Genomic DNA, 8179 nt, shown 5'->3' with positions numbered 1-8179 from the left:
CACTTTACCAGCATAACTACCACAGCATTCTGTGTGAGACTATCATTTGTTTTTCAACAGGACAATGACCCAACACACCTCCAGGCTGTGTAAGGACTATTTGACCAAGAAGGAGAGTGATGGAGTGCTGCATCAGATGACCTGGCCTCCACAATCACTTGACCTCAACCCAATTGAGATGGTTTGGGATGAGTTGGACTGCAGAGGGAAGGAAAAGCAGCCAACAAGTGCTCAGCATATGTGGGAACTCCTTCAAGACTGTTGGAAAAGCCTTCCAGGTGAAGCTGGTTGAGAGAATGCCAAGAGTGCAAATCTGTCATCAAGGCAAAGGGTGGCTACTTTGAAGAATCTCAAATTTAACAGATATTTAGATTTGTTTAACACTTTTTGGGTTACTACATGATTCCATATGTGTTATTTCACAGTTCTGATGTCTTCACTATTATTCTACAATGTAGAAAATAATAAAAATAAAGAAAAACAATGGAATGGTTTTGACTGGTACTGTATATAAAACTAATCTTCACAAGTTCTTGAAAAACTCGCATATGTTTATATAACTCATGTCCCCTTGGAACGAGCCCAAACAAAGCAAAACTGATCTCTAATACAGAAAAATGTGCAATCAAAATAAATTGAGAGCCAGGGCAACACACTAGCTAAACGCAAAACGCAAAACTTATTAACTGTCCACCCTTGAGACACAATCAGTAACCAAGTTGTCCTTTCAAGGGGAAACTCTTGCAATATCCTCAGTAACTTTCCTCCCATGATTTTCCTTAGTGGAATTGTCTCAGGGAAACGAGTGGCAGTGCACATGATGGTTAAGAGAAACTGGTTACCACTCTTGGCTTTGGGCAAAGGACCAACACAGTCCACCAGAACCCTGCTGAAATGTTTGTCAAAGCAGTAATAGGCTGCAAAGGTGCAACTGGCACAGCTTGGTTCGGTTTACCTATCCGCTGGCAAACAGGATTTACAGTAAGACATAACATCCTGTTTCAGACGAGGCCAGAAGTGTTATGCGGAGTGGAACAGGGGAACCCAAGAGCAGACTCAGACGAGGAGACTGGGATGAAGTAACCAAGGTACCTATTGAAACACAGGGGGAGATGGAGTGCAGGTCAGGGGATGCTTTGGCGGGTTGCAGGAAACCAGGTGCGGAGGCAGAAGCGAGAGGGGTTGAGACAGGTTAAGCAAGTCTGGAGGGGAATCTTAGGGAGTAGTAGAGTGGGGAATCCAGGACAGAGTAGCAGGATGACGAGACGTGGGCCTGGAAACAGGGAGCAGAGTCAGAGCGGGCATAATGAGCAGAGATTACAATCTGGCAGCGTGGAAGTGGCAGGGCTGAGTATTTGTAGAGGTCTTGATTATGGAACAGGTTGCAGCTGGTTGGGATCTTCTGACTCCAGCACACCTGTCTCCGCCCACACAATCACACACACACACACACACAGAGAGAGGGAGAGGGAGAGTGTACTGGGGAGTGGTGGCAGGTCAAGGAGACAGGATGAGCAGTAGAGGGCGTTGCAGGAGTAGATGTGACAAGAAGAAGTTACGCACGATACAGTCATATGTCTTGTTGACCCCAAGATGGCCTGCCATACTACCATCATGAGCAAGCCTCAGTATCTCTTGTCGAAGAGTAACTGGAACGACAATTTGAGATACACTGGGCCAATTGTCCTGCCCAGAACTGGGACAAAAACGCCATTTCGTCATTTGAACACCATCTCTGTCAAAGTAACCCACATAAACGTCATCAAACTCCTCTGGACATACAGTTGAAGTCGGAAGTTTACATACACCTTAGCCAAATACATTTCAACTCAGTTTTTCACAAATCCTGACATTTAATCCTTATAAACATTCCCTGTCTTAGGCCAGTTAGGATCACCACTTTATTTTAAGAATGTGAAATGTCAGAATAATAGTAGAGAGAATTATTTATTTCAGCTTTTATTTCTTTCATCACATTCCCAGTGGGTCAGAAGTTTACATACAATCAATTAGTATTTGGTAGCATTGCCTTTAAATTGGTTAGCTTGGGTCAAACGTTTTGGGTAGTCTTCCACAAGCTTCCCACAATAAGTTGGGTGAATTTGGCCCATTCCTCCTGACAGAGCTGGTGTAACTGAGTCAGGTTTGTAGGCCTCCTTGCTTGCACTCGCTTTTTCAGTTCTGCCCACAGGTTTTCTAAGGGATTGAGGTCAGGGCTTTGTAATGGCTACTTCAATACCTTGACTTTGTTGTCCTTAAGCCATTTTGCCACAACTTTGGAAGTATGCTTGGGGTCATTGTCCATTTGAAAGACCCATTTGTGACCAAGCTTTAACTTCCTGACTGATGTCTTGAGATGTTGCTTCAATATACCCACAGAATTTCCCTTCCTCATAATGCCATCTATTTTGTGAAGTGCACCAGTCCCTCCTGTATCAAAGCACCCCCACAACATGATGCCGCCACCCCCGCGCTTCACGGTTGGGATGGTGTTCTTTGGCTTGCAAGCCTCCCCCTTTTTCCTTCAAACATAATGATGGTCAATAAGGCAAAACAGTTCTAGTTTTGTTTTATCAGACCAGAGGACATTTCTCCAAAAAGTACCATCTTTGTCCCCATGTGCAGTTGCAAACCGTAGTCAGTTTTTTTATGGTGCTTTTATAGCAGTGGCTTCTTCCTTGCTGAGCGGCCTTTCAGGTTATGTCGATATAGGACTCGTTTTACTGGGGATATAGCTACTTTTGTACCTGTTTCCTCCAGCATCTTCACAAGGTCCTTTGCTGTTCTTCTGGGATTGATTTGCACTTTTCGCACCAAAGTACGTTCATCTCTAGGAGACAGAATGCTTCTCCTTCCTGAGCGTTATGACGGCTGCGTGGTGCCATGGTGTTTATACTTGCATACTATTGTTTGTACAGATGAACGTGGCACCTTCAGGCATTTGGAACAAGCTCCCAAGGATGAACCAGACTTGTGGAGGTCTACAATTCTTTTCTGAGGTCTTGGCTGATTTCTTTTGATTTTCCCATGATGTCAAGCAAAGAGGCACTGATTTTGAAGGTAGGCCTCGAAATATACTGCTCAAAAAAATAAAGGGAACACTTAAACAACACAATGTAACTCCAAGTCAATCACACTTCTGTGAAATCAAACTGTCCACTTAGGAAGCAACACTGATTGACAATACATTTCACATGCTGTTGTGCAAATGGAATAGACAACAGGTGGAAATTATAGGCAATTAGCAAGACACCCCCAATAAAGGAGTGGTTCTGCAGGTGGTAACCACAGACCACTTCTCAGTTCCTATGCTTCCTGGCTGATGTTTTGGTCACTTTTGAATGCTGGCGGTGCTTTCACTCTAGTGGTAGCATGAGACGGAGTCTACAACCCACACAAGTGGCTCAGGTAGTGCAGCTCATCCAGGATGGCACATCAATGCGAGCTGTGTCAAGAAGGTTTGCTGTGTCTGTCAGCGTAGTGTCCAGAGCATGGAGGCGCTACCAGGAGACAGGCCAGTACATCAGGAGACGTGGAGGAGGCCGTAGGAGGGCAACAACCCAGCAGCAGGACTGCCTTTGTGCAAGGAGGAGCAGGAGGAGCACTGCCAGAGCCCTGCAAAATGACCTCCAGCAGGCCACAAATGTGCATGTGTCTGCTCAAACGGTCAGAAACAGACTCCATGAGGGTGGTATGCGGGCCAAACATCCACAGGTGGGGGTTGTGCTTACAGCCCAACACCGTGCAGGACGTTTGGCATTTGCCAGAGAACACCAAGATTGGCAAATTCGCCACTGGCGCCCTGTGCTCTTCACAGATGAAAGCAGGTTCACACTGAGCACGTGACAGACGTGACAGAGTCTGGAGACGCCGTGGAGAACGTTCTGCTGCCTGCAACATCCTCCAGCATGACCGGTTTGGCGGTGGGTCAGTCATGGTGTGGGGTGGCATTTCTTTGGGGGGCCACACAGCCCTCCATGTGCTCGCCAGAGGTAGCCTGACTGCCATTAGGTACCGAGATGAGATCCTCAGACCCCTTGTGAGACCATATGCTGGTGCGGTTGGCCCTGGGTTCCTCCTAATGCAAGACAATGCTAGACCTCATGTGGCTGGAGTGTGTCAGCAGTTCCTGCAAGAGGAAGGCATTGATGCTATGGACTGGCCCGCCCGTTCCCCAGACCTGAATCCAATTGAGCACATCTGGGACATCATGTCTCGCTCCATCCACCAACGCCACGTTGCACCACAGACTGTCCAGGAGTTGGCGGATGCTTTAGTCCAGGTCTGGGAGGAGATCCCTCAGGAGACCATCCGCCACCTCATCAGGAGCATGCCCAGGCGTTGTAGGGAGGTCATACAGGCACGTGGAGGCCACACACACTACTGAGCCGAATTTTGACTTGTTTTAAGGACATTACATCAAAGTTGGATCAGCCTGTAGTGTGGTTTTCCACTTTAATTTTGAGTGTGACTCCAAATCCAGACCTCCATGGGTTGATAAATTGGATTTCCATTGATTATTTTTGTGTGATTTTGTTGTCAGCACATTCAACTATGTAAAGAAAAAAGTATTTAATAAGATTATTTCATTCATTCAGATCTAGGATGTGTTATTTTAGTGTTCCCTTAATTTTTTTGAGCAGTGTACATCGACAGGTACACCTCCAATCGACTCAAATGATGTCAATTATCCTTTCAGAAGCTTCTAAAGCCATTACATAATTTTCAGGAATTTTCCAAGCTGTTTAAAGGCACAGTCAACTTAGTGTATGTAAACTTCTGACCCACTGGAATTGCGATACAATTAATTTTAAGTGAAATCAATTGTTGGAAAAATGTATTGTGTCATGCACCAAGTAGATGTTCTAACTGACTTGTCAAAACTATAGTTTGTTAACAAGAAATTTGTGGAGTGGTTGAAAAACGAGTTTTAATGACTCCAACCTAAGTGTATGTAAACTTCCGATTTCAATTATATCTCAGCAAAAAGAGGGGAGAGGGAAACATCTTTACTCTGTTCCACTATCAGCTAGACAATGGGGACGAGCTCCCATTTTGTTACGTTCCCCCTTCTGTTTGAGCGACATTTTTGGTTTTCTTGCTGGGGAATGTGAGTGTATGCACAAGCAGTGTTTGTGTTTGTCAGTCTGTGTGTGTATTTGTGTGTCTCTGTGAAGTTAGCGCTTCATTCATTGACATACCCATTACCTAGGTTGGTTTGTTCACGGCGATCTGTCTGTCCATGTCTCAGGATCTGAGCTACAGCTAATCAGCTCTCTGTCCTCTGGTACTGTCTTCGGGGCCCATTCAATCCTGCCTCTACAATGTTAGCGCTCTACAAATAGTTGACTCTCATAAACACATCACTTCCTCTCAGTTCCTGATGGCTACATTTGTAACATGGCAGCTCATGTCCACACTCACTTTACTCATGCAGTCGATAAACACACACACACAGTCCAAGTCAACATTCACTTCCGTCAGCTAGAAATAATAAGGTGTAAAGGTAACATTTGGAGACTGTCAACTTCCATGAACGTTTATGGCATCTATGTATTATTTTATGATACACACGATATGAACAGATCTATATTTTGATTAATTACATAGCTAAGCTTATGAGGCATAAGATGAGACATCCATACATGCATTCAAAGATAATCAAATCAAATGTATTTATATAGCCCTTCTTACATCAGCTGATATCTCAAAGTGCTGTACAGAAACCCAGCCTAAAACCCCAAACAGCAAGCAATGCAGGTGTAGAAGCACGGTGGCTAGGAAAAACTCCCTAGAAAGGCCAAAACCTAGGAAGAAACCTAGAGAGGAACCAGGCTATGAGGGGTGGCCAGTCCTCTTCTGGCTGTGCCGGGTGGAGATTATAACAGCACATGACCAAGATGTTCAAATGTTCATAAATGACCAACATGGTCAAATAATAATAATCATAGTTGTTGTCGAGGGTGCAACAAGTCAGTAACACAAGAGAGTATCTCTTTGAGAGTATCTCTACCGCTCCTGCTGTCTCTAGAGAGTTGAAAACAGCAGGTCTGGGACAGGTAACACGTCCGGTGAACAGGTCAGGGTTCCAGCAGGTCTGGGACAGGTAGCACGTCCGGTGAACAAGTCAGGGTTCCATAGCTGCAGGCAGAACAGTTGGAACTGGAGCAGCAGCACGGCCAGGTGAACTGGGGACAGCAAGGAGTCATCAAGCCAGGTAGTCCTGAGGCAGGTCATAGGGCTCAGGTCCTCCGAGAGAGAGAAAGAAAGAAAGAGAGAATTAGAGAGAGCATATTTAAATTTACACAGGACACCGGAAAAGACAAGAGAAATACCCCAGATGTGACAGACTGACCCTAGCCCCCCGACACATAAACTACTGCAGCATAAATACTGGAGGCTGAGACAGGAGGGGTCAGGAGACACTGTGGCCCCATCCGATGAAACCCCCGGACAGGGCCAAACAGGTAGGATATAACCCCAGCCACTTTGCCAAAGCACAGCCCCCACACCACTGGAGGGATATCTCCAACCACCAACATACCATCCCGGGACAAGGCCGAGTATAGCCCACAAAGATCTCCACCACGGCACAACCCAAGGGGGGGCGCCAACCCAGACAGGAAGACCACGTCAGTGACTCAACCCACTCAAGTGACGCACCCCTCCCAGGGACGGCATGGATGAACACCAGTAAGCCAGTGACTCAGCCCCTGTAATAGGGGTAGAGGCAGAGAATCCCAGTGGAAAGAGGGGAAACCGGCCAGGCAGAAACAGCAAGGGCGGTTCGTTGCTCCAGCCTTTCCGTTCACCTTCACACCCCTGCGCCAGACTACACTTAATCATAGGACCTACTGAAGAGATGTGTCTTCAGTAAAGACTTAAAGGTTGAGACTGAGTCTGCGTCTCTCACATGGGTAGGCAGACTATTCCATAAAAATGGAGCTCTATAGGAGAAAGCCCTGCCTCCAGCTGTTTGCTTAGAAATTCTAGGAACAATTAAGAGGCCCGCGTCTTGTGACTGTAGCGTACGTGTAGGTATGTACGGCAGGACCAAATCGAAAAGATAGGTAGGAGAAAGCCCATTTAATGCTTTGTAGGTTTGCAGTAAAACCTTGAAATCAGCCCTTGCCTTAACAGGAAGCCAGTGTAGGGAGGCTAGCACTGGAGTAATATAATCACATTTCTTGGTTCTAGTCAGGATTCTAGCAGCCGTATTTAGCACTAACTGAAGTTTATTTAGTGCTTTATCCGGGTAGCCGGAAAGTAGAGCATTGCAGTAGTCCAACCTAGAAGTAACAAAGGCATGGATTAATTTTTCTGTGTCATTTTTGGACAGAAAGTTTCTGATTTTTGCAATGTTACGTAGATGGAAAAAAGCTGTCCTTGAAACAGTCTTGATATGTTCTTCAAAAGAGAGATCAGGGTCCAAAGTAACGCCGAGGTCCTTCACAGTTTTATTTGAAACGACTGTACAACCATCCAGATTAATTGTCAGATTCAACAGAAGATCTCTTTGTTTCTTGGGACCTAGAACAAGCATCTCTGTTTTGTCCTAGTTTAAAAGTAGAAAGTTTGCAGCCATCCACTTCCTTATGTCTGAGACACAGGCTTCTAGCGAGGGCAATTTTGGGGCTTCACCATGTTTCATTGAAATGTACAGCTGTGTGTCATTCGCATAGCAGTGAAATTTAACATAATGTTTTCGAATGACATCCCCAAGAGGTAAAATATATAGTGAAAACAATAGTGGTCCTAAAACGGAACCTAATGACAGCAGTAATAGTCAGGAAGCGTTGTGCTGGGAAAAACAGCGTGATTTGATTGGTCTCCCCAGTGAGTGTGGCTGAGTGCAGAGTGTCTCGGTCAGTGTTGATTGGTTATCGGGAGAGCCTGCTGTGACTGGTCCTGGAGAGAGAGTTTTCTGTTTCAGTGAGGCGCTGTCCGGTAGCTGTGTGTGTGTGTGTGTGTGTGTGTGTGTGTGTGTGTGTGTGTGTGTGTGTGTGTGTGTGTGTGTGTGTGTGTGTGTGTGTGTGTGTGTGTGTGTGTGTTCAGCCTGTCTAAGAGCTAAAGGAGCTCTTCCCAGCCCAGCGAGCATCCACCCCATCGCAGCTGCTCCAGGCCAACACTGTGTGTGTGTGTTTATTTGTCCATTCTTGTGTGTGTTTGATATCTCAGT

The sequence above is a fragment of the Salmo salar genome, chromosome 07 (genome assembly GCF_965601325.2).
Source record: "Salmo salar chromosome 07, fSalSal1, whole genome shotgun sequence".
Lineage (NCBI taxonomy): Eukaryota > Metazoa > Chordata > Actinopteri > Salmoniformes > Salmonidae > Salmo > Salmo salar.
The sequence above is the reverse complement of the archived record's forward strand: the minus strand, read 5'-3'. Positions refer to the sequence as shown.